The 27,710-nt window shown below is 31.0% G+C and overlaps 1 protein-coding gene across 1 annotated transcript in view; it reads right to left on the bottom strand.

The window, feature by feature from the left end:
• LOC132733091 (protocadherin beta-8-like) overlaps window positions 1–27,710 on the bottom strand; it is a 136,586-nt gene that overhangs the window by 85,883 nt on the left and 22,993 nt on the right. The gene's annotated exons all lie outside the window — the stretch shown is intronic.

Here is a 27,710-nt window from a genome sequence, read left to right as displayed (position 1 = left end):
ACCGCATGGAATGACAGGCAAATACACAAACAACGGACTGTGCATGGTCTTTGTACAACTTAAAGAACAAAAAAGACTTGAAATTATTGGAATGTCTTTAGTCAAATTTTAAATAATAATTCAATAAACTCTTAATAGATTTTTACCAGCTAGTGAAGCTCGGATGTTTGTATACATAGATATTGAAATAATTGTCTTTACAAATTGAATTGTTATGACATATTTTATCTCTTAACAAAATGAGACTGTATTTTAATTCAGTTTAAATATGGCCTACTATGTGTGAACCTATATTGAGTTACATTCTGTATTAACAAGTAATTAATCCACTCCTAATCAAAGATAGCCTCATAACAAATATTACTATAAAGATGCACACTTTTTGGAAATCTATATTTTTGACCTTTAAATAGGGATCTTTTATTAAAGGTGTCTCTGTTTGCAGATTTTACAGTTAATGTGATTTATATTTTTATGTGCAATGATTTTGCACATATATGCCCGTTATATAACAGACGATAGTTTTAATTGTAAAATATGTAAAACATCTTAAGTCTTTTGTAATTTTACTCAAGGAATGGAAAAGTACAATGTTAAATTTATATTTTATGTTGAAATATATGTACTTGTGCACTAATGAGACGATGATACATTGATAGATAAATAAGTAAAAATAAAAAGATAAATAAATAAATAAATAAATAAATAAATAAAATTATTGATTGATTGATTAATTAATTGATTGATTAATAATAATTCCAATGTTTGTGATGCATGGAACGAGCTCCTACCTAACCACAATTAACACGCGGTAGTTTATATTTTTTTCATTCTGTTCACACAATGTGTCATATGGTGGTTGTCTTTTCGAGACAAAATGGTTTAGATCGAAGTGTCGAGGCTTCTTGTGGGGGACATTACCATCTAACAATCTCCCTACTACAGGACCATTAACAAGGGGTTTAAATCTAAAGGCTTTCCAAGTTCCCGCTTATCGCCGGGGACAGGACCGTAGCAACAATGTCAAGTGCATTAATTAAGTATAGTTATAAAGATTGGGCTCTGTTTTCATCAGGATCTAGATCTTTAAGGATATGATTTCCAGACACTAGCGAAGCATATCTGGACAAAATGGTTTAGATCGAAGTGTCGAGGCTTCTTGTGGGGGACATTACCATCTAACAATCTCCCTACTACTGGACCATCAACAAGGGGTTTAAATCTAAAGGCTTTCCAAGTTCCCGCTTATCGCCGGGGACGGGACCGTAGCAACAATGTCAAGTGCTTTAATTAAGTATAGTTATAAAGATTGGTCTCTGTTTTCATCAGGATCTAGATCTTTAAGGATATGATTTCCAGACACTAGCGAAGCATATCTTTCTTTCAAATAACGTAGAAAACATTTTTAGTTACATTTTGCAACAAAATCATTGTGACAATTTTGCCAATGTTAGTACTTTATGCAATGTGCAAAAAACTTTAATGTAACGACGAAGCTATGCAAGGCTGTTGACAAAACGAATAACACAGTTAATAAACTAACCAAATATTTTATTCTAAATTAAATCTTAAGAAATAAAATGGCGCATACGGCTGTTACAGAATTTTACTTAAATCAGCAACACATTTTGTTTTAGGAATATGTTTTTTCTTTTTAGATCATTCATGAGACAGAAACCTTTGTGCCTTTAGTGACTTTTGTGTTTCGTCAAATATATATGTACATTTAAAACATCATTTTTCATTATCTGTATACCTAAGGCATTTGTCAAACTACAAATTTCGTATAACAATAGGTGGAGGTCGGTTAAAAAGATTTAGCAACATTTAATTAGATAGCCGCCGTTGCTTCAGTGCTTATTCACCAATGTGGCGTTACCTCGTAGAAAAGGTCTAAATTACGTTCTACCTGCTAAATTAAGTGCTATATGACATATGACACGAGAAGGTTTGAAAATTATTCAGTACACCAAATTGAAAAATCATGAAGTAAATATGTACGTTATTGTAGTTAAAGATGTCAACTAAAACAAAACGTTGCCATCAATACGCTAGTCGAGTCAACAGTTTCACGGAATGATAATAAAACATTTCATGCAAGTATTTTTGATGAGGTATAATATATTTGTAACAGCAAACGTATGCGGTAATTCATTTTCGTCCAGTTTGGCGTACAATTAAAATATCGGTCCACTTACTTATCACGGTGCTCATTTCAGCCACCAAATTGCAAAATTCTGCGTTACTTTTGCACATTCCTGCGTTGCAACACAAACAAAAACAAAATACACCTTTACCATTTAAATTATGATTTATTAAGTAATAGAAAGAGTACCGAAACACGAGGCTATCTGATTTGTACGAGGGGGCATAGCCCCCGAGTATAAATCAGATTGCCGAGTGTTTTGGTGTTCTTTCTCTTTTGTATCATAGTCAAACATAAAAACACGTTCCCTGTTGTCACAATTTTAAACCCCGGGAAAAAGTAACCAATGATCGAGCATCTGAATATGATATTTCTGCCGCTTTCCCTTTCTCTGCTGTCACAATATGTAAACCCCAGCAAAAATGAGCCAATCAACGGGCATGATCTGGAGTGCGGGTAACTGATACCTGCACTCCAGTTACCGCACTGTGCATGTATATGTATACGATTTAACTCTGACACTTTTTCAACAGAAAGGTCCCCAAACTATGATACAAAATGTTATAAAAAATCTTATCTAGACCGACTCTTAAAACATATATTTATTTGTCCTATAAAAAGTGCTTTGATTATTAATAATAAGTTGTGAAATTATTAGCTTTATTAAAGCAGCACGCCTCCAGATTCATCCTAATTTTCATGAAAATTAAAAAAAATTATTTAAAGGTAAAATATTGTGAAATGAACAAAGAAAGTACTTGACACATTATAATCGGCACTTAAAATCCACGTAAATAACCAAAAAGAGGTCAAAATATGCATAAAAAGCCCCTACTGCGTTAGTAACGCCATAGAAATATGGTGATAAATAATATAAAAATACAGTCATTAATAGCACATAAGATATAAATTATCACTTGCATCTTTAATTTGTTTACTTTTCTCAAAGTTTAAGTATGGTTTTTCCATGTTTAATTTTCTTGAAATATTTTGGGTCATCTGGAGGCATGCAACTTTAATGTTTGCAGCAGGACTCAAACATTTGTCCGAGATATATCACTTTCCATTGAGGTCCGCATCTGCTGTCACATCTGGGACCTTCCGTTTCATGCCAATCACCCCGCAAGTCTTGTTCTTGGTATGTGGTGGTAACCGTAGAAAGGAACAACAACAGCAACAACAGCATTAAGGCATCTGTCTTCTTTTAAATCGACCATGTGTTTATCCTTTCGAGTTAAGCAAGGTAGGTCAGCGAATCATCCCTGATACTTAGGATGCTATTTCCTTGACCTGACGCTTGTCCTCACTGTAAAGTGCTCGCCTTGAAAGGGATTTTGAGAAGAAAATATACAGGATATTCAAATTTTTCTCTATATATACAGGACTTGGTAAGAAAATAAATATTTCATAAATAGCGGTAGCCACGTGTAAAATATGGTAATTTTCATACCTCAAGATGAAATTTAACAAATTTGAAATACATGGTAACAAAATTTTAAATATATAAACTTAACAATACATTTCACATCGACTTTTTCTTGCTTTCTTAGGTGTACATACTTTCTTAATGATAAGTATTCATGAACTTAATTTAAGATCCATTTCTGTTCGACTTGAGGATTAGCACGAGTAAGAAATCATTTTTAAAAGAGAAACATTGCTTTGTTTAGCGTTTGATCTACTTAACTAATATATTGAGAAAATTTAATGATTTGAAATGATTGAAGAAGTAGCAATAAGAGCAAACAAGAAGATATATGAAACAAGAAAAAGAAAATAAACTCACTTTACCACAGTGACTATAGAGTTCAGATAACATTTTTCTTTTAAAACGGATTATTATTTTTATTATTATAATAATATACCAAATTTGTATATATATATATATCATTTTATATCAAATCTTTTAGTTTTTTGTCTATATGTATGTATATGTGAGACAATTGGTTCATTTAGAGCATATGTAAGTTAATTTTCGACATAGAGTAAAGTATTCAATGTAATAGTTGTGATTTCACTTAAATTGTTTGTAAGGGCAGTGTGATCATCTTGATACATGGGACTGTGGAGGCAATAGTGTTCTGTATTTCCAATTTCACTAAATATACAAAAAGGACTTTCTATATTTTTTATATATTATAATTTTTTTTGAAATCAGATGTTCTTTCAAATAGCTGCAATGTGTTCTTTCTCGTGTATGAAATATTCGATTTCTTCTTTCACCTACGTAGTATTGGGCTGGGACCTTTTGGACAACTCAATTTAGTCTTCTTTTTAAAACTTGAATTTCTGAGATCGACTAGGAGATCGTTCCAGTCGTCTTTAATCATGGTAAAAATGAATAAGAATTGAGTTGAGTTTGACAGACAATATTTCAAGTTTTACTTGCATTTCTTAAGTTGTATATGTAAGTGTGTCCCAGTGTGTACGGAACCAGGGAAGAGAATTTTTGTGGGTAAAGGTGATTGAAAATTTTATATAGCAGAATTTGCTTGTGTTTGTAGCGTTTAACTTTTAAGGGCTGTTAACAAGTATCTTTATAAAGATTTGAGAAAAAATTGTTGTACCAGTTACTATTCTGCAAGCTTCATGTTCAATCTTTTGGCTAGCTCGAATTCATCTTGTTGAAATACACAATCCCAGTCTACTGTTGAATTTTCAAGGAGAGGCCGGATAAAAGAATTATATATAGTTTTGAGCGACCTGCGATCAGTGATGAATTTTATAGACCTCATAATTATAAGTCGTTGCAATGACTTTTGTGATATATTCTGTATATGGGTATGCCCGGTTTCTTCAGATGAAAAGTGACTTCAAAATGTTTGCGGGTGGTCACCTCATTTATTTGTCAATCCCAGTCTACTTTTGAAGTTTATTCCAGTGTTCTTTATTATATGATTACGGAACGTTTGAAGTTCTTATTGATTTATTTAAAAGATGACAGAGACGTACAGGCAGTTCTCCTGACAGTTCCTTTTGAATTCTGTTATTATTATTATTATTATAAGGTCCATATGCTTTGCGTACATTTTGTATAGTTAGAGTGCCATGAACCTCTTCATATGTCATATGCGTTATTTCAAGGTTATTATTGTTATCATTATTTTGATTAAAATTATGGTTAGGGATAGGCTTATTCTTTTCAAGAAGTGTTGATTGCAATCGGAAAATAATAAGTCTGCCATTTCAGTATCAGATGTAAACAAGTTTCCATTATCTTTTAATATTGTTGCATTTAATTTACTATTTACTGCTGGTCTAATAAATTGTTATAGGATTTTCCAGAAATCAGATGTGTTTAGATTTTGACTTTTCAAATTTTCTGGCAATGTCTTCTGTTTTTATATTTAGCATTTCTTAGTGTATGAGTTGTTATGTTTCTTAATGTTTTATATTATTTCCAGTGTTCTTCATTATATGATTTTTGAGCTTTATCATACGCTCTTTTCATTTTCCTTATACATTTTCTTATTTCATTATGCATCCATTGAGAATCTGATTGTCTCACTGTAACTTATTTTGTTTGGGATGTGCTTTTTATAATTAGATAATTTTGTCTGTAATGTTGTTAACATAGGTATCAATATTACCATTTTCTAGAAAATCCCAGTTATATGAACCTGCATCGTGCATCATATTGTCAAATTTGCATTGGTCGTATTTCCAGACAAGACGAATGAATGATTTAACATATGATTTGTTGCAGTGAAGTTAACAATAAACTGAACAGTGATATCTTTGTTGTTGGTGAAGAAAGTGTCCTGATATATGGACACAACACTAAGACGAAACTAGGTAAACATCAATAAGGGAAGAAAATGATTCAGTAAAATGTGTTGGTTCGTTTATAATCTGTGGCATATTATACTGAGTGGCTTTATCTAACATTTTTTTAGATGTTACAGGCTTCAATATATCTAGATTAAGATCTCCTGTAATGACTGTATTTTTAATGTCAGTATCAAAGAAATGGTCAATTAAACGTTCAATAGTTGATAGAACGTGTGACGGAGAGTTTGAACGACGATAAAAATTGCGAAATGAGAAATTTTGTATGATTAATCCTAATTCTTCATAGACACATTCAACACCACTTATCTCAAATCTTGCATTATTATGGCTGGAATATATATTTTGACATATACCAGAATTCTACCATGATTATCAACAACCCTGTCCTTTCGGAAAGGTGACGAATTTATTTCATATTTTTGAAAGAGATCGAATCAGATTCGATAGTGTTTCTCAGCCACGTTTCTGATAAGAAGATGACATCGAAGTGCTGTAATCAACTTTGCAAATTGTCTTTTTTATGGAAGAAATTTTGTAAGTTATAATGAATAAAGGAAAAAAATGTTTGAATCTTTCTAAGATATCATTTCCTCTTGATGTAAATGATGGATAATAAGGAAACTCATAGCTATTAAAGTTTGGCCCGGAGTTTGTATGGATATCACCTGATCTTTGCAGAAGAACATATACCCAAAGTTTAAAAGACATGAGGAATGCAATAACATCAAAATAAATGCTGTGCAACGACAATGATCCTATCTTCACCCTGTGTGTTATTTGACAACCCATGATAATTATGTTACTCCAGGGATATAGATATTGTAGGGTAAGGAACTCGGTAGATGAAAGTAGCAAAGATAGAGAGAGAACAGAAAACCCGATATATAGTTATGAATGTGATAAATTTACAATATCAATAATAGGTAAACATAAACACATGTCTTATTATTCAAGATTTTCACTACAATTTAAAGTTATACGGATCAAAAATTATTTTAACTGTACTTGAACATAAATCATATTTAATTTTGATCTGGAAATATGAAATGACCAATTAATGGCACTTGAGGATACACAGGCTATATATATTATGACATTTTAAGATGCACAGGCTGTATATATCTGTTTTGTCCGATTATTAGTCACCTGTGTAATTTCAAACAAACGGATGGGTTATGAATGGAATTGCATAACTGTTACTACGATTGCACACGCTGTGAATGAAATTTACGTTCTCGATTACTGCATTGTTTACACGTGAGCTTGAAAGAAGTATTTCATTTTCTGGATAAAACTGAATAGAGGAAAATCAAAACTAAAATATATATTGATATGATTTAGGTTAAACAGTCGGGCACCCAAAACAGTCCCTGCAGGGCTTTTGTATATTTTTATATAAAAAGAAACGTTGTAAAGCATTCTGAATAGGACGCGGCACTATAAAGAAAGGTACGCAAACTTCAGGCTAATTCGAATGGAATACCATCTTGCTACATAGACGCTGACGTGGTCTTTTAAACCGGGCGGATATGTAGGAACTTTTACCATATGAATGAATATTTCAATGATGCTAGCTACTTTATATAAATAAAAAGGGTTCTATATAATAGGAGTAGTAGATAAAGTTTACAGTTAAATTTTCACTATGTAAGGAATGCAAGTCTTAGTGTTCATTCCTTTTTAAATAGAAAATATTGTAAAAAATACATTTCTTATATAACAAAAACAATAAGACAATTAAACAGTTAAATATCAAACAGTTTCAGTTTTGTACATTTATATATTTAATACACATATTTCAGTCCCAGCACCCTCTAGTTCAATTAAAAATGTCATTCATTTATAAATTTGAAAAATATAAATATTTAAAATATTTCTATTATCATTTCAAAATTATTGTCTTGGGATGTGATTTTTTAAAAGCCCAAGAAGTTATTTAGTTTTTTTTTGTCCCCGTTAAGGATAAAATAGTCGGGTATCTATCCACTATTTCACCTTACAATTAATTGTAATGATATGAAAAGCATGAGGGCATTTATGAACATTTATATCATATCAGCATGATACTTTGTTTGTAGATATATCTCATTGGGTAAAAGTGCAGTGTAAAAGAACCATAACTCTGCCTTGTCTAATATTGGAGTAATGTTCCTGTGTTTTTTTCACACTTTGAGTCCAAAACATCAATCTGAAACCGTAAAAGATATCAACATGAAACTTTGTAGATCGATCTCATTGGGTAGAAATGCAGTGCAAAAGTCATAACTCTCACTTGCTTAATTTTTGAATATGCCTTTTCTTAATTTCAAACTTTGAAATTTGTCCAGGACATCACTCTCTAACCATAAGAGTTACCAGCCTGAAACTTTGTAGGCAGATATATCTTATAAAATCAAAGTGCAGTGCAAAATAAATAAATAAAAAAAACAACAAAAAAAAAACCAACAAAAAACAAAAAACAAAAAGAACTTACTTCCGCCTTGCCTTATTTTGGAATAAATGCATTTTGTTCATTTTTACATTTTACGCTTCGAACTTTTGTCCGGGGCATAACTCTAATACCATTAGAGATATCAACATTAAACTTTGAAGGTAGATAAATCACATTAGTTTGAAGTGCAAATATCAACTAAAACTCTTTTTTGCTTAATTTTGGAGTAAATGCCCTTTGTTCATCTTTTCACTTTTGAAGTTTGTCAAGGATGCAGCTATGAAACCATAAAATATATCAAGAAGTAAGTTTTAAGGTAGATATATCACATTAAATAAAAGTCCAATGCAAAAGAACCGTTACTCTTTTTTGCTTAATTTTTGAGTTTGCCCTTTGTTCATTTTTACACTTAATATAATATTGTACAGGACATAACTCTTAAAGTGTAAGAGAAATGAACAATACACTTTGTTCTTGGTAGATGTGCATTGCTAAATAATCATAACTCTGCGTGGCATAATTTTGGAATAATTGCTCTTTGAATTTGTCAGGGACACAATAACTGAAATTACTAGAGGTATACTTTTCATTGTCCAAAAACCTATTCGTGGAGCATCACCCAGTTTAAGTGACCCTTGTTAACGGTTGTTGCACGTCTGAAATAAATATCTTTATAAGAGAACAATACCAGAAAGGATGAGGCAATGTCACTTTTTCTTCTTTGTAAAAAGTGTATTTATCAGATTGTGTCAAATTAATTGTAAACATTAAATAGTTTGTTTCTAGAATTCTATAGGTGATTCTAGTTTGAAGCCATTGGCGGTAGCTATCAATAGTTTCACTATGAACCGATTCAACCCACTCACTCATCATAGTTTAAATAAGTATTCCTTATTTAGTTTAAAAGATATTTCAATAAATAAATAAATATATATATATATATATAAATAAATAAATAAATAAATAAATAAACGAAAATTAAATAAATAAATAAATAAATAAACAAATAATAAACAATTAAATGAATAAATGAATAAATAAATAATAAATAACAAGTTAAAAAACATATTTTCAATAATATATATATATAAATAAATAAACAATCAAATAAATAAATAAATAAATAAATAAATAAATATATATATATATAAATAAATAAATAAATAAATAAATAAATAAATAAATAAATACATAAATAAATAAATAAATATATAAATAGATAAAAAAATAATTAATTAACTAACTAAATAAAAGGAAATAGCTCAATCATAAAAAAATATGAATGAATGAACGAAATAAAGAAATTAGTTCAATATCAAAAATGAATAAAAACATGATGGTCATGATATCCCTGAGTCGCTCACCAGAAACAATTGCTTTTCAGTGAAATAAAAAAGACTACCTAAGAATGCTACAGACAAAGGTTGGTGATCATTCATTAATCAGTTCTGTAGAAGTAGGCATTTAAAGGTATTTCTATTAATCTTTAGCGGCACCTTAAAGGGATATCAATATCACACCTGATAAAAGACTACGTCAGAATGCTACAGACAAAGTTTGGTGACTTTCCGTCAATTATTTAAGTAGGAGATGATGTTCAAAGGTTTTTCAATTATAAGCTCTAGTGACCCCAAAAATGGACAATCAAATTAATATGAGCAACCTTAATAAAACACTACCTAAGAATAGTACGGACAAAATTTGGTGATAATCCATAAGTTATTTCAGAAGGAGATGATGTTCAAAGTTTTTCTATATTTAGCTTTAGCAGCCCCTAACAGGGACCAATCAAATCAATATGAGCAAAGTTGCTAAAAGACTACCTACGAATGCTAGAGACACAATTTTGTGATAATCTATCAATTATTTGGTGATCATCCATCAATTAGATCTGTTGAAGGAGACGTTAAAAGGTATTTCTATTTTTAGCTTTAGCTGCACCTAAAAGGGGCCACTCAAATTAATATGAACAAAATTTATAAAGACTACCTTTAAGAATGCTATAGACACAGTTTGGTGATCATCCATCAATTAATTCTGTAGAAGATGTCTGATGGTTTTTTCTATTTTTAGCTCTAGAGACCCCTAAAAGGGGCCAATCAAATTAAAATGAGCAAATTTAATACACAACTACATAAGTATGCTACAGAAATATTTAAGTGATCATCCATCATTCAATTTAGTAGAAGAAGCATTTAAAGTTGTTTTCTGTGTTTTAGCTCTGTTGACCCCTAAAAGGGACCAATTGAAATGGCAGAAAAAAATGAAGTGTGACTGTCACAAGGATGCGACAGATTAAATTTGAGGTAAATCTGTCAATCATTTTCATAGAAGAGGATGACTGTTGACGCATTACGGCGGACGACGGACGCTGGAGTATCCCCCTTTAATACTAATAGCTCACACTGAACCTTCGGCTCTGGTGAGCTTAAAGTAAATAATTTAAAATAAAAAAATTCTTAAATTAACGTTTAAATAATAAATAAATAAATAATTGATTAATGAATGAATCAATTTATAATAGAAATTATTGCAATAACAAAAAAAATATGAAAAAAATGAACGATTAAATAAATAAACAAATAAATAAATAATAAATAAATAAATAAATAAATAAATAAATGACTATATGAAAAAAAGGAATAAATAAATAAATACATTAATTAATTAATTAATAAATAAATAAATTAATTAATTCCTATATTCCATTTAGTTTAAGGGAGATTCTGATTCAGTACAAAAATATCGCAGCGCAGATTCAAGCTTTGGTACGTCAAATCATTTTGACTATAAAGCTTCACATAACAGTTTGGTGTCGTGGTGGCCTGTAGTAGCTTTTTTTACCCGGAAATCACAGCAGTTTAACCACAGTTCTAGGCCACAGACAAATATATCTTCATGGTCGCTATTGCTCGATGTTATATTATACTTCACACAAACGTTTTTGCACATTCAAGGGAGAAAAATTCTTTTCGAAAATTATCCAATCAGAAAATAAATATTTTGCTTCATAAACTATAAATTATATTATAATAAAAAAATTGCCAACCCCGCTTAAAGAATTTTTCGAATAAGGGGGGAAAAAACTGTTTGTTTTTGTCGAGTGACGGTCTTTCATTTTATGTGTTATCACAAAATGTTATAACCCTCCGACTGAAAAGGTTTTAAAAACAGGGGTCTTACATAATCCCATCCCGTACTAAAAAGAAGAAATACATTTCCTAAATACCGACATGTCTGGTTCCCTATACAACATAATCGGAACTTCTTAGCGCCAATAAAAGGGCTTTCACCCCTAACAACAATATAATAAACTTTTTACAAACACAGCAAATATGAACCAAATACAAATTACACTATACATTACAATGATGACATTGAATAATAAAATTACTCACTATAAACATATTGTAAAGTACATATATTATCAGAACTGTATGATATCAGTTACATTTTAATTAATATTACAAACACTTAAAATTTGTTTATTTTCATACATGTATAATTCTTTGTTTATTTGGCTCAATACCTTGTTCCGTCTGTGTTTTTGTTACTTCATATATCAATGGTAATAAAATGTCTACATGCATTATTATGATATGGTTAAAATATAATATCATAATTACAAGTATAGCTAACCTTTATACAAATGTCTACTAAAATTTTTCAAAGCTACTGCATTCATGAAACTTGTAAGTTATGTCCAAAAATAAATTGTCAGATTCAAGACAGAATACCCAAAAAAAATTTTTTTTGGGAGGGCAATTTAAAAAATTTTCTACAAATGCCTTGTTGAACAAATGCCCTCGCGAGTACATTAGCTGTCAAAAGTCAACAATTGCATGTCTCAAGTCATGACGCAACAATGAAATAAAATTTGTTAAAGATTTGTTCATTATTCTGATTTTAGTTTAAAATTTAATAGTGTTGTAAGGGAAATTAAATAGACAGATCAGGCCAGGCCACTTAGCGTGCTTAGAGGGGCCTGGGGCAATGTGAATTGTGCCAGTCTAGTGCCCGTGTAAACAGTTTGTCACACGTAACATTAAAACCCAGACGACTTGTTAGTTTTAAAACATCTCTAGTCTTTTAAAAAGTTACATTAAAAATATTCAGAACGAATGACCTGGTAACCTAAAATTACATTATTTTATCTAGGTAAGAAGCATGTAACCGTAGGCGAAATCCCAGAAGTAATATAGCACAATAAAAAATAGCCTTGATAATAAAGTTTTGAATAAAATTATAATTCGCTAGCAAGCAAATAATACATTTTCAATTTACAATAGAAACATTTAAACAGGGGTACTGGCAGACAATATTTTTCCAATATTATTTCGGTACAAAATTCACATCAAAATATATTCATCATTTTAACTCAAATATAACATGTACAATGGTTCATACTAATGTTTTTATTAGCCCACACAAAATGTGTTTGGATAGTTTACCGAGTTCCGTGTCGATCTTAACGAAAAAAGACAAATAATAAGATCTTCACTTATAGTTTTTCGCGTTTCTGTGCATGATAGCAAATAAACACTATATTAATAAATAACACGGTATCATACCAGATCCAGATTACCAGGTTGCAAGGAGAAACAGCAAATACATCATACAAAAGAAGGACGAAGGTATGAGCAACATTGATGTTGATCAACAAGAGCCGAATTACAAGACAAATTAATAACTCCAAAAGCACTGTAATAAAAAAAAACAGAGCAAGTTCCCTTTGATATAAAAAACGACTTTAATTGATCCATAAATCTTGACGTACAGAATCTTTACTCAATGTTTCTTATTAGGGAAAGTGATGTTAAAAAAATAACAACTTTGGATACGAATTTTTTATTTAAAAAACTGTTGTAGGATAAACTTGGCTTGAATTTGGGTTCTTTCCAAGTTCCCAATTATCCAAATTAAATATGAATAAGGACTTAACATGGTTAAACTTTCAATAATCATTCAATTTTCATACTCGAGGATATTAACTTTGAAATAGGCGTAAATTTCTTCATTCCTTAGATTTTATTCATTTATTTCCAAATTACAATTATACTTCATAAAACTCCACCTAAAAACGATATTAAGGGGACCACTGAATCTATATCATTATATCCGAATATCGTTATATCCGAGAGGTTACCGATTTGAAGAGTCGGAATTGCGGCAACAGTATCGTTACAAGCGGTTTATCTTTATAAGCGATGCCGTTATAAGTGAAGTTTACTGTACTGACTTACCGTATTGGTGATATTAACGACCACAGTGAAGTGATGTTTTTATGAAGAATTTGATCAACTCCAAATTGTTCACAGACAAGGGAAATGTTTTTCATAATTATACAATTTCAAGGACATTAATTATTGTTATTTTTATCGAATTATTTTTACTTTATTTTTCTATACATAAAACATCCATGATGGGAATAAATATTACCTATAGTAAGTATGTATTAAACACCGCTGCTTATATCTGTTATTGCGTGGTGTGATTTTATTTTGCTTTTTTTATATCTGATTACAAAAAATTACTTTATTGTTTTATTTTTGTATTGTTTGCTCTTATTTTTGGCTCTTTGATATATACATGTGCAATGACTTCGACAGAGTGATTGCACATGCGCGCTATCGGTACGACACGCCAACACAGTACCAAGCAGTCGTGTTTTAGATTTTTTTCCAAGTAAAAGCTCTGTCTTATTTTTTTTTAAATTATTTATATATAACTTAATTTCTTAATTTAATGTAAAATTAATGAAGTTATATTTCATTTTAATAGTTTAGGGTTTTTACGTAAACTTTCATGTCAACATTTTTTGGACATTTTTTCAAAATATTTAACTTAAAATAATTTGTTAAACTCTGGTTTTATTTCAAGGAATAACAGTTCGCGTTGTAGTCAATCTTTAAATATTATCATTTAATATATATTTTTGCTCCTAAAAGTTCTTAATATAGTTGTTACTTATATAAGTTATTTTCAATTGTTTAAAAATGGTGTATTTATTTGTGTTAATCTACGACTCTTGAGCCGATGACATTTTTTCACAGCAATTCATCAACCATAAAAAGATAAGACTTTGCGTATGTCTGAATTTTATTAGTTAACAATTATTGCTGAAGATATTAAAAACAACACATAGAACAGCATAAACTATTTGCCTTGGCTTGAATAATTTTGCTACTATTTAAAAAGATTTTACTCGCCCACTTTATAAGTTACGGCCGACGCAAGTACAGCAAATTCAAAGAAACTATAACCCTTTAAAGTATTATAAAGTTAACAAACCATTAAAATAAAATAACTAACAAGTAACAACAACAACAACCCTCGTGCTCGTCTCGCACTGGTGACAGCTCGGTAGGGATCTGAATCTACATTTCTGAAGTCTATCGCAGTCAACCATATTTTAAACGTTACACTTTATAACTCGATAGACAGCATTATTTGTGAAGGTTAACTCCGCTACCAAGGGAGACTACTCGTACTACAACCGTTGTATTTCATCAAGACAGTTACTTTTCTTTTAGTGTTTTTTTTGACTGATGAAACCTTGCCATTTAAAAAGAAAAGAAAACTCAAATAAAATAATTATTGACAGGATAATAAATAAAAATTTACAGAATTGATGTAAAATGATACATTTCTAGAGTACAGAATTCATCATAACATAGAGATTTGTCATATAATCATCATTACAATTTGATGGAGACGTCACGTTGGTTATTAATAACATTTAAAATAATGATTTCTTTATTTGAGTAAGGTAAAACCAAGAGCACATACATACACATACCATTACACTTACATTTACAAATAACCTGAATACAATTCAACCTTGAGAACAAACACATAGAGAGATTCCAAATATTTCATGCTTACATAAATAAAATTTATATTTCTTTAAAATTAAAAGATATAGAAAAAACAGTCTCATAGACCGTACTAGAATTTAGTGCAACAAGCATCAACAATAGAAACCTTGTACATGTTGTAGATTTGTTATATTTTAGTTTTTTCTTACTTTTTATTTTTTCCAAAGCATTGGCATCTTCTACAGAAAACAAGATGAGTGAAGACAAATCTTCCACAATAATATTTAAGCTGATACAGATAAATCTTTCCCAAACGAACATGTTTAATCAACGCTTTTCAGAAAATCTAGAACGTATCTCACTCCTACGGAAGAAAAAAGTTTAAATGATAATATTTTATCAACTCCCAGTAAAGAAGTTACTTTAAAACTGACAAACAACATACTAAACCTGATAAATGAACCTTTATTAAACCGCTTGTGTCTTTGGCAGTATCACACAATAATTACAGTAAGGAAAATATCAAACCTGTTGCGATAGGTACAGATGTTTAGAGAATGAAGAAATTATTAGATGTGGGACTGAGGCTGCATAAATAAAAGACCTTGTTTTAGTAGAAAGCCTTGGCCAAGGTAATGATAATAAAACCCAAATTCAAACAAATTTCTATGCAGTAGATCCTTTGATCCTTAAAAGGACTGGACCATATTTCAGTTACAATCAAGCAAGTCTTAAGGGTCACGTTTTTTCGCATGGGTTTTACACATATCATGACGGTCAAAATTTTGCGAATCACGGACAATTGATAATAACACTTAGGGTACGACAGGCTTCAAGCACAAACCCTGGGAAAGAAGACAATATTATTTTACTGATAGCTAAGGTTATAAATCAAAGATACTGAAAAATGTGTCCAGGGCATAAAAAACATAATAATAATAATTCTAACAACCCTAGGTTATATTTAGGTAACAAACAAACAAACATAATCTTAAACAAAAAGCAGGTATAATTCTCAAGTTTCAATGGCACCTAAAATTTAAATGAAGAATATTATAATTGTAATGATTAACCTTATATACGTCCCTAGGTACCAGGTATATATAATGGTACCACTTCATTTAAAAATGATTTTAAACAGTTTAAACTTGTGGCCAAATTAAATAAATGGTCAAACATTGATAAAACCATAAATTCATTAATTAATTTGTGAGAAAAGGCTATCAGTTACTTAAGTTATATTTCGTTTAATAAACAAAATGACTATAATCAAGTAAAAGAAATATTACAAAACAGTTTAAACCCAACAACCAAAGTAGTCTCTACAAAGCAGAGTTGCAAAGCAGAAAACAAAAAAAGTAAGACTATTCAAAATCTTGCAACTAGCATTAAAAAATTAAAAATTAATTTCCAGAAGCTAGATATTTAACAGTAGAACAAGAAGCTATCACATACTTCTTCCAAGCTTTACAAAATAGTACATCAAAATTTATGGTACAACAATCTAGATCAAACACTCTACAGAAAGCCGCATTAATAACATTTAAAAGTCAATTATTTCTACTAGAAAGAAGAAAAAGCATACTTTGCAGTCGTAGTATTAGTAATAATAATTATAATCAGGCATTTCAGCATCTTAGTACTCGTATTTACAATATAAAATGGAGAATAGCAAAACTTAAACATAGCACCCAACAACCAAACAAGTAGGCAGATAATAAGTGTCGCATTACTTGCTTTTGTTGTGGTGAAAATGGACATATGCACCAAGACTGTAATAGTCGAAATAAGAAAACAAATTAACCTCATAACAGATATCATAACACACACAATTTCAACCGGTACAATATAATCCAAAAACAATCAACAACTCAATACCAACAACGAAAAAAAGTATCAGAAAAACTTCAACAGGCTGTAACTAAGGGTCAAAATACAGCACTTAGTTTCAAACAACCCACAATTATAATGAAATGCATATAACTGTAAAACACAGTATTCAAAGCACTTGTTAATACCGGTTCCACTTGTACTATACAGCCCAGTTTATATGTAAAACTGGCCTAAAACTGGCAAAAATATAATTTGACATCAAAATTTGCGAGCCATATCTTACAAAAAATTCAAGTAGTAAAAGTGAAAAGGTAATAAATAACATATCAAAATGTCTATTCCAGGTCAAAAACTGACCTTGTGAAACAGATAGAATACAGCATAAAGTAAACACTAGGCTAGCACCGCCAATAAGGCAACAGCCTTAAAGAGTTCCTATAAGAATGCGTAAAGGTGTAAAAAATCAGCGTATAATTGATCATAATATAATAAAGCCTAGTTCTAGTCCTTGGAGTAGTCCAATAGTACAAGTAAAAATAAATCAGGAGAGATAAGACTATGTGTTAATTTCAGAAAAAAAATAAAGCTGAGACTTTAAAAAAAATCTAATTCATTACAAAAAAAAACAACAAAAAAACTCGTATTTTCTAATTATTTGAAAAGCACAAAATAATTTTATACTTTAGATTGCGCGTCTGGGCTGCGTTTCATGGAGAGACCTTAGTTAATCCTAAATCCTAGGACTAATGACCAACTTTAGGAGAAAAAGTTTTCGGACTGTGGACCGTTTTATGTAACTGTCCTATCTTTTTTCGTAAAAACTTATGACCAATTTGCTCACCTGAAAAAAGTTACAAAATATAATGGCACACGCAAAATCCCGGATTGGATTTACTATGTAATTGATTATAGCAAGTATAAAAAGTAATGTATTGCCCTCTTGACGTAATAGTCATAAAATATTACCGTTTGCAAAAGTTGAAGTAAATTTAATACTTTATCAAAGGAAAACATGCAATTATTGTTAATAAAAAACAACAACTGATTGAATAACAAACACAGAACAAAGAAAAAAACTCAATCAGGCATTTTCAGGATAGTCTGAATTCGGTGGTTGCCGGTTTAAGTGTTCCCCAACCAGTAGGATTTTCAGGAATCATTATTTGGTAACAAGTCGGCTTAATACCAATCAAATTCATTAATATACTTAATTTCGTTAACAAAAAAATATTATTGTTTCAATGCAAATGAAACAAAACCTTGACAATAAAAAATAAATAAGAAACAATATTTTATTGTACAGGCGGAAAGATTAAGTATAGGATAGACTTGACCGTTTTACCAAATTTATCTTACCTCTATAATAGTTCCATAGGCACCTTTCAGAAGTTGATATATATTGTGAATATTTGTTTGTTTTGCATGTAATATTGAAATACACTTCACTGGGTGAACACCAGATGCAATATTTTCACGAGTGGCATAATAGAATAGCTGGTGTTCACTAATGAATTATTTTTCAATTGTATATGTAAAACAAATATATTTTCTTTTTATTCCATTTAAGTACTTTTGTACTGATTTTTCCGCATCACGTCATCTCCTATATGACGTCATAACATCACGACGTCACATCAACAGTTTTGAAATATAGTTCTGTTAAGTTTCTCCAATTTTGTTTACATATTTAGAGGATATTTTTTCGTTTGAGTGAAATATGGAATATATTTTCACGAAACATGATAAAATGCCACATATCTTATATAAAATATGTGGCACTTTATCATGTTTCGTGAAAATATATACCATATTTCACGAAAAACGAAAAAATAACCTTTTTTATTTACTGTCATTATCAAAGAAAAATGGTGACCAATCCCTTTGCTTGCTACGCAACTGCAATTGAACAGCGTGCAGTAATATATTGTTTTGACTAGTTTTGCACGCGCTGTTTCGCGCTACATTGTGACGTCATATAAACAACTCTTTAAACGTCTGTACAGCGGCACTGACTGAATTAAAGATATTGGTGTTCAGATTATTTTCATCATTCTAGACAGTTTTCAAAACGAAATTTAACAAAAGTGGTTTTTCATTTATCTTTTTGTCCAAACAAAATGGCGAAAGAAGTCCCTTGAAATAGATAAGAGTTTTGACTCCGCCCACTTTCATATTTATATCCCCAAAACAAAGTTTGGGGGTATATAGGAGTCACCCGGTGGTCGGTCCAGCGGTCCGTTGCATTTTCCTTGTCCGGAGCATATATTGAAGACTAATGGTTGAAATTCAATATAACTTCATACAATGGTCAAGCACATTGAGAGGAAGTGCAGTGTACAAGAACCACAACTCCATCTTGACTAATTACAGAGTTATTGCCCTTTGTTACTTTTCCTTGTCCGGGGTATAACTTGAAAACTACTGGTTGGAATTCAAAACAACTTCATATAATTGTCAAGCACAAAAAGATGAAGTGCAGTGCACAAGAACCATAACTCTATCTAAAAAGTTTAATTTCTTGTTCTACAAATTCACGCATAATAAAAAGAACTCTTCTAGGTTGTTGCTTTATTTACGATACTAGCCAAGTGTTCACTCAATGCTGTATTCTACTGTTTGACCAAGATCAGTTTTTGACCTGGAAAAGACATCTTGATATTTTAATAACCTATTGACTTATACTTATTGATTTTTGTAAGATTTGGCTTGCGATACTTCATATACTGTTTTCAAATGATCAAGTACCTCTTGCATGGTAGATTATTCTCCTATTTTGAAAATACTGTGGTAAAATTCTTTGACTTCATCAGGTTGTATTACCTTAAAAGGTTCATTCGATAAGCTTTTGTACTATTATACAATTCGAGTGGTCTATCAGTAATGTTCAGTACTCTAACTGGTATAAAATCATCATGAAGGTTAACCAAGGTTTTTCCAAAGTAAAACACCTTGCCTTTGCTACACATCATTTTAATTAAATGCTTGTCTCATGCCTGTGTTGAAATCAATAGGTTGATTGTCTAACATACATTTTACAATAAGCTTACTATCAAGAGGTACCATTGTATCTTGTGCAAACTGTATTTTTATACTGAAGGTGCTTTGTTCTGTAATTTGCAGATTACTTTTTCTCCCTGTAACAAAATAGATGGACATATGATGTCTGTCTGAGCTTTATTTTCAAGTAAAAAATCTAATTCACTTACCATGGATACTTCAACATCAGAAATAACAGTCTTTTGTCTATATTTGTGTTGTCCTATCAAATAATCAATGTCAGTTATACCGTCAGTTTGAATAGGTTTACCATCTGCTGACTTTAAGTTGGAATTACCATCTCTTTTTGATGACAAATTATATTTTTTGGCCAATTTTGCTTATACACTTGGCTGTATAATTATACAAGTTGAACCGGTATCAACTTGTGCTTCATATATTATATCATAATTTTTCAAAGTCATATACATTCTATTATAATTTGTGGTTCGTTTGAAATTTAATACTGTATATTGTCCCTCAGTTACAGCCTGTTGAAGTTTTCTGATACTTTGTTTTGGCATTGAATTGTTATTGATCTGGCTAAATGCTGATCTGTTCTGATTATGTTTGTACTGGTTGAAATTATGTGTGCTATAATATCTTTTATGTTAATTTGCTCTGTTGTGACCATCACCGTCTTTGCGAATAAAAAATATGTCCATTTTTACCACAATGAAAGCAAGTAATGTGACTCTTATTTTTAGATGACTTGTTTAGTTGTTGAGTGCTATGTTCTATTTTGTGCTAGTCTATCTTCTATATATTGACAATACTAATGTGCTGAAATGCTTGATTATAAACATCATTTCAAATACTACGACTACAACTCAAACTTTTAGAGTGTCTGGTCTAGATTGGTGTACCTAAAATCTCAATCACTATCTTCCAAAGCTTGCAAGAAGTTTGTGATAGTTTCCTGTTCAACAGTTAAGTGTGTAGCTAATGGGAATGATTTCTGGTTAGTTTTTTATGCTAGAATTGTTTCATTCCTCGTCTGTCTACTGCTTCACAGTGTGCTTTTTAGAGAATACCTTGGTTGTTGGTGCAAAATTTTCTGGTTAGATTTCTTTTTCTTAATTAACGTCATTTAGTTCATGGAACGAAATATCACTTAAGAAACTGAGAGCCTTTACTCTCAAATTAATCAATAAATACATGGCTTTATCAATGTTTGACCATCTGTTCAAACTGTCTTAAATAATTTTCTAAGGAAATGGTACAATCATATGAAGCTGGTACCATTGGACGCGGACCCCTGACTCTCAAAACTCGATTGATTGTAACTTTAAAGTAGTCAGGACCTTTCAAGGACCAATGGATTTACCAGGTAGGCATTTGTTGTAATCTGAGCTCTATCTTCTTTACCTTGACCTTTCCCTTACTGCGATTATGGTCTGATACCTCCAAAGACACAGGCGGTTCTATATGTAGATTCTTTTATCAGGGTTAGTCTGTTGTCTTGGCAGTCTAAATGTATTCTCTCCACTGCGAGTTGCTACAATTTCATAATTTAAACAATTTTCTTTCCTAGGAGTGAAAAGCGTTCTAGATTTTCTAAAGAGGGTTGATTGGAATTGCATATGGCCATCCTGGTCATCTGTATCTGACCTATATATTCAAATGGGAAATAGGTCTTCACTCATCATGTATTTAGTAGATGTCAATGCTAAGGATGAACAAGAAATAAAGAAATACTAAAAAATAACTAAAAAATAACAAAAACACCAGGTTTTAATGTTGAGGTTGCACTGTATTCTAATGTGGTCTATGAGACTGATCTTTCTGCTGATCTAAAAGAAATATAAATCTTTATTTATTCGTGTAAAGTCATTAAATATGTGTAATTCTATAGGTTATAATCTGTATATATGTGTTATTGGTGTTAATGTCCCCCCCCCAAAAAAAAAAAAAAAGATGGGTCAAGATGGCCGTAGATCGCTCACCTGACCCATCAAAATCATCCGAGGAATTACTTAAACAAGAATTCTGACCAAGTTTTATGGCAATTGAGCCAAGAATGTGACCTCTACAGTAATAACAATGTATTCCATATTTTGACAGTGTGACCAAGTTTTTCAACCCAGGTGACCCATTTTCAAACTTGACCTAGATAGAAATCATTAAAGCAAACATGGGTATTTGGATTAAAACAGTAGCCACTTGAGTGTTTACAATATTTTTCTATTTTTAGCTCATGTGACCTAGTGTTTCATCGAGATAACCCATTTTCAAACTTATCCGAACAATTACCAAGACAAGCATCCTGACAAAGTTTTATGATGATTGAGGCAAACATGTAACCATTAGAGTATTAACGAACCAATGTGGACGGTCGACGAACGACGACATTCAAAGATCCTAAAAGCTCACCACTCTGAGCTAGCTCATGTGAACTAAAAATCAATTATCTAAAATTATCAATGTTTGGTATCCATCAAATTGTAATGATGAATATATGACTAATCTCTATATTGTGATGAATGCTGCAATCTAATAATATTTTTCTACCAATTCTGTAAATTTGAAAATAATCATGTCAATAATTAATTTATTGGAGTTTTCTTTAAAAAAAGCCAAGGTTTCACCAGCCAAGCAAAAACACTCAAGGAAAAGTAACTGTGTCAATTAAATACAACGGTTGTAGTACGAGTGGTCTTCCTTAGTTTACAAAAATGGGCGTTGACCTTCATTGATATTTTGATGTTTATCGAGATATAAACTAACGATTCTACTATGGTTGACTGAATATAAGTGATGGACTTCAGAAATGTAGGTTCAGATCCCACCGCTGCTACCAGTGCGACGCGAGTACGGGGTCGTGTTGTTGCTTGTTAGTTATTTCTCTAATGGTTATTTACTTTATAATATTTAAGGATTTGGGGGTTCAATGTTTATTTAAATGTGTTGTACTCGCGTTGACAGTCACTCGACGGCCTATCAAAATTGTGCAGAGAGTATCTTTCTAAGTTGTAGATATAGTTGCGGAATAAATTGAGCAAGGGCTGATATATTATGTTTTTCTCTGTGTTGTTCTATGGTGATTGATAACTGATGAAATTCAGACGAAGATGCAAAGTCTTGTCATTCTATGGTTGATGAATTGCAGTGACAAAAATAAATGTCACCGGGTGAGGATTTGTAGTTTAACACAAATAATTACAACTTCGATAAACAGTAAAAATAATTTTATAAATGCTTATTAAACAGACATATTTTGTCATATTTTCTCAATATGATTTGTTTGTACAATTTTTTTGTAAGGTGCGTTTTATAAGCTCTTAAAATCGTTTAGATATATTCAGTATAAAATCGTAAAAGGTATTCCATGATATCTGTTATCATTTCATAGAAATGAACTTGAAGCGACCACTTTTGTCATATCGTGAACTTGATTAATGCCAGACGAACCGGTTAGATTATTGAGGCAATAAGATAAATCATTAATGTGTCTAAAATTAATTTTGCTATGCTTTCCATTATTTTTATTCAAAGATTTAATATAGGGATTATGGAATAATTGCTAAGTGCATTCAAAAAACATTATCTTGTTGAAATATTTATTTACAGTTTTTTTGATGACAGGATAACAATAACAATAATTTGCAGTTTTACTTTTCATTTCTGATTACATTAAATGTTTTCTTTGTCTGCGCATAGGCAGATTTATTTTTCACAAGTTTTACATGACTGAGTTTGTTTGGAAAGATTAGACCTGTGCACGTGTAGACGATAGACTAAATAACAGACTTTATTGAAAAAATATGACAAAATAATTATGTCCGTTAAATACGCATTTGTGATTCTTGAAACGATATACACTTTTCATTGGAAACTGCAGCCACTTGTCACAGTTTAAGTAAGGCTTTATTTTACCTTTCTATTCAACCGGAAAAAAGTAGTCAAAGCTGATTTTTCCCCGCAAACTTCCGATTTTCAAATTTCCGAATTCCAAATTTCAAAAATCGATATACATGTAACATTAGATTTAAAATGAATTATTTGGATAATCTTAAAAATATTTCCTGTAAAAGAAATTTGAATAAAAGTTTTAGTAATTTAAGTAAAAAAATACACGATGAAACAGTTATATTTTTTTCTAGAACTCTTTATTATCTGTTATATAAATATACAATATCTGATCATGTATCTCACACTTTCCAACAACATATATATATAAGTCTTTCGTGCTTTGATGTTTTGTCTGATACTAAATAATAACAACATACTTATTCATTCATTTATATACCTTCCATTACAGACCCATACATTTTAATATTAACAAATTGTACATTTAGCATTAAATATTATTATTTCTAAAGCATAGTTAAATGCAAATTATTTGTTATTCTTAAGTGGGACATTGTGAGACTAGCCCTGTGTAAGAAATAAAATTTGTGCATTATATCAAAGGCTTTGGATCAGCCATTGCTGTTTAGAAAATACCTGGCACCTATTGATGCGACATCGACAGCGCATAGCAAATGCTTCGTATCAGCCATTGCTCATGTCAAAATTTGATATCGGTCTCGTGCATCGATCTTTCTGTTTAGAAAAATCTGGTTACCATTTTCATGAAACACCTTGAGCGCTACGTCTTCTCGGTGAAAGTTCTACAAAGAAAGACCTGGCACTCGTCGATTTCCTTTCCTAGTTAGATAGATTATATCATAAAAATCATATCATATTAGTGGGTAATTCTTTTAATCAGGATATGTCCAATATCTCTATTATACTAGTAAGAAAAGGTTTGTCTTTGGCTCAAACGTAACGTTTTGCCATTATATACTTTTGAAAAATTTGGAATCAAGGCGCCTCTTGCAAAACATACATCTCAATTTACAATGCAGTATCAGGTCAAGTGAATTGCATTCCGTTCAATGGATGTTATTTAACATGAAATCTTCACCATTGCTAGGTTGTGATTTATGCTAAGGCTTCGAAGGACACGAAGACACGAAATGGCAGAAATAAGTCACCAAAGATTTTGTATTTAGAACTAACCTTTGTACACATATTTTGTCAGCGACTTGATTAAGAGTGTCCACCCACAAACACTTGAGATGTGGAACTCAAAACCCCTTAAAATCTTAAGAAAATATATATTTGTCAATCCCAGCACATGTACTTATCATATATAGTATAAAAACTTAATATAAGCTGTTATGAAGAAAAAAAAACGTATGTCAACGTCTATAATAATACACAAGATAAAACTGTTCGCCGGTGTAAATTGTTACACCTACACTCAAAATCACCTTGTATTTTATTCCATTTGCATTACTTTAACCTAATCCTTTTGTCCGCCGGCACAATAGATACTTTTCTCCACGATGATGATCAATTTTAAACTACAGCATCAATTTAAACGACACAACAGGCGGAATAAACATCAAAATGTTTACCGTTTTACTCCATTTACAAATATTTCGAAATTTTTTTAATGGGCTCCCTGCTTTGCTGTATTCTAACGCGTCGCGCTTTGAAGGTGAAAACCGGTCGGACTATAGTCGGAGCCATTTGGTGATAGGTTGGTTTCTAAATTCAAAGAATACAAAATCCCTATACTTCCTTACTGGTTGAACACTTTATCACATTATTTTTTGCAATTATCTTATTATATTTTTCTCTACTTATAAACCCATCGGTACAAAGTTCAGTTCAAAGACTTTACAATTCACTACAAAAATTATTTATGGAATTAGAAACTGGAACCTTTTTAAGGTCCTGACTGAGCTATCCAAAACATTGTCTTTTTATTCCATAACTGTAGATAAAGTCAACACTATAAGTTTTATGTCGGGAAAATAGGAGCAAACATTATTTTTTACATTTTATATGTTAGATCTTTCTTTAGTTGATATTTTAAATGCTTTTCAAAACTGCTTTTTGTGTCAGTGGTCTGTGAAAAAAAATTCTAACTGCCTTATGGTTGTTTAGTAAATAGAACGTTTTGTAGCATTTCTTTTGCTAAAAGTTAATGGTGTATGGCACACTTTACAAAAATTACCAAATTTGAAAATATTATCAAAATCTGTCCTGTTGCTCCTATATAACTAGATGATCATGTGCTTGTTTCTTGAAAACCAAGTTAAAACAAAAAACAATATCAAATGTCATGGTTATCTATGTGCCGGAGTTATCTCTACAACCAGTATACATTTTGGAAAAACACATTTGTAAAATCATTAACTAACTTAAAATTGTTTATATAAAGATGATATACAGCAACAGGGAATTGTAATTTATATTTTATTTACCAACAGAAGAATATCAGTTTTTAAGTCATATAAAACATATAAGACATCAACAAATTTTGTTTTTGGTAAGTTCAAGTAATACTTAAATACGAAAGACCTGTGGACACATTTCAACTTCCTGCCTTCCCTGGTTCATCTTCACAAAATTCACTATTTTTATTTCTTGAATTGATGATTTCAACATATATAATTTCATAAATTCACGAATTCAACTTCATGAATTCAAGATTTCAACTACACGAATTAACGATTTCGTGAATTGATGTTTCGAACTTTACATTTTCAACTTCGTGAATTCACGATTACAACTTCGACCATTCACGATTTAATCTTGAGTTCATGGATATCAAATCTTGAATATCGTAAAGTTCAAAACAAGAATACATGAAATTATATTCATGAAGTTAAAATTGTTATGTGCAGTACATGAAGATGAAATCAAGATTTCGTGATTTTGAAATCGTGTATACGTTAAGTTGACAGCAATATAGAAAATATGAAATGAAAATAAAGGTAAAGGAAGAGAAGATGTTTGATAGAGTAGAGTATTGAAAGAACTGTCAAACAGACCCTGTTCGCCCCAGCTGCTTTTGTCTCAAAGAAGGATGGCTCTTCTATATTCTTTAGAATACTGGAAGTTGAATGAGGTCATAGTTCAAGACGTTTTTCCCCAACATAATGATGATGATTGTCTTGATGCAATGGCAGGATCAAATTGGTTGAGTTCAATAGATCTGAGTAGCGTATTTTGGCAAATAGAAATGGAGGGGGAAGATAAGCTTGGAACGGCGTTTTCGACAAAAAGCCAAGTATATGCACCCTCGACTTCTCATGGACTGAGTCTGTAGACCACTGTCTGATTCATTTAGATACAAGTCTTTGAAAGACTTAGAGCAGTTACAGTTAAAATTGAAACCTTCTAAATTTTTATTCTTTCGAAATTCATCAAATTTTCTGAACCATATTTTAACGGAAAAAATGGAATCGAAACTGACAATGAAAAAGTTAAAACTGTAAAAATGGTATAATAGGCTTTAAATATAACATGAATATGTTGTATTTTTTTCAGAAGGAACAAACTGTGTTTAAAATGTGTGATACTGAATTAAAAGGTAGAGAAATGACTTCTAACCCCAATATGAACACATCTGCGAATGTATCAAAATTCTAAATTTTACCAGTTCATGTTAAATGTTGAATTCTGCTTAAGCTGGTGCTAGGGGGCGTGAACGGTAGTTTTCACTTAACAGTACCGTCCATGAACAGGCTCAATCAAACCGAGCCTGCAACATTTTCAATTTTGCCGTGTTGGGCTTTCTTTAGGGATTCTTATTTCACTCTATTCTATACAAAATTCGAGTTTTACAAGTTTTAATGCATCATTTCTCAAGATT

This window comes from Ruditapes philippinarum, unplaced genomic scaffold (genome assembly GCF_026571515.1).
Source record: "Ruditapes philippinarum isolate M1 unplaced genomic scaffold, ASM2657151v2 ctg3625_1_1_1_1, whole genome shotgun sequence".
Lineage (NCBI taxonomy): Eukaryota > Metazoa > Mollusca > Bivalvia > Venerida > Veneridae > Ruditapes > Ruditapes philippinarum.
This window is presented reverse-complemented; position numbering and strand designations above follow the sequence as displayed.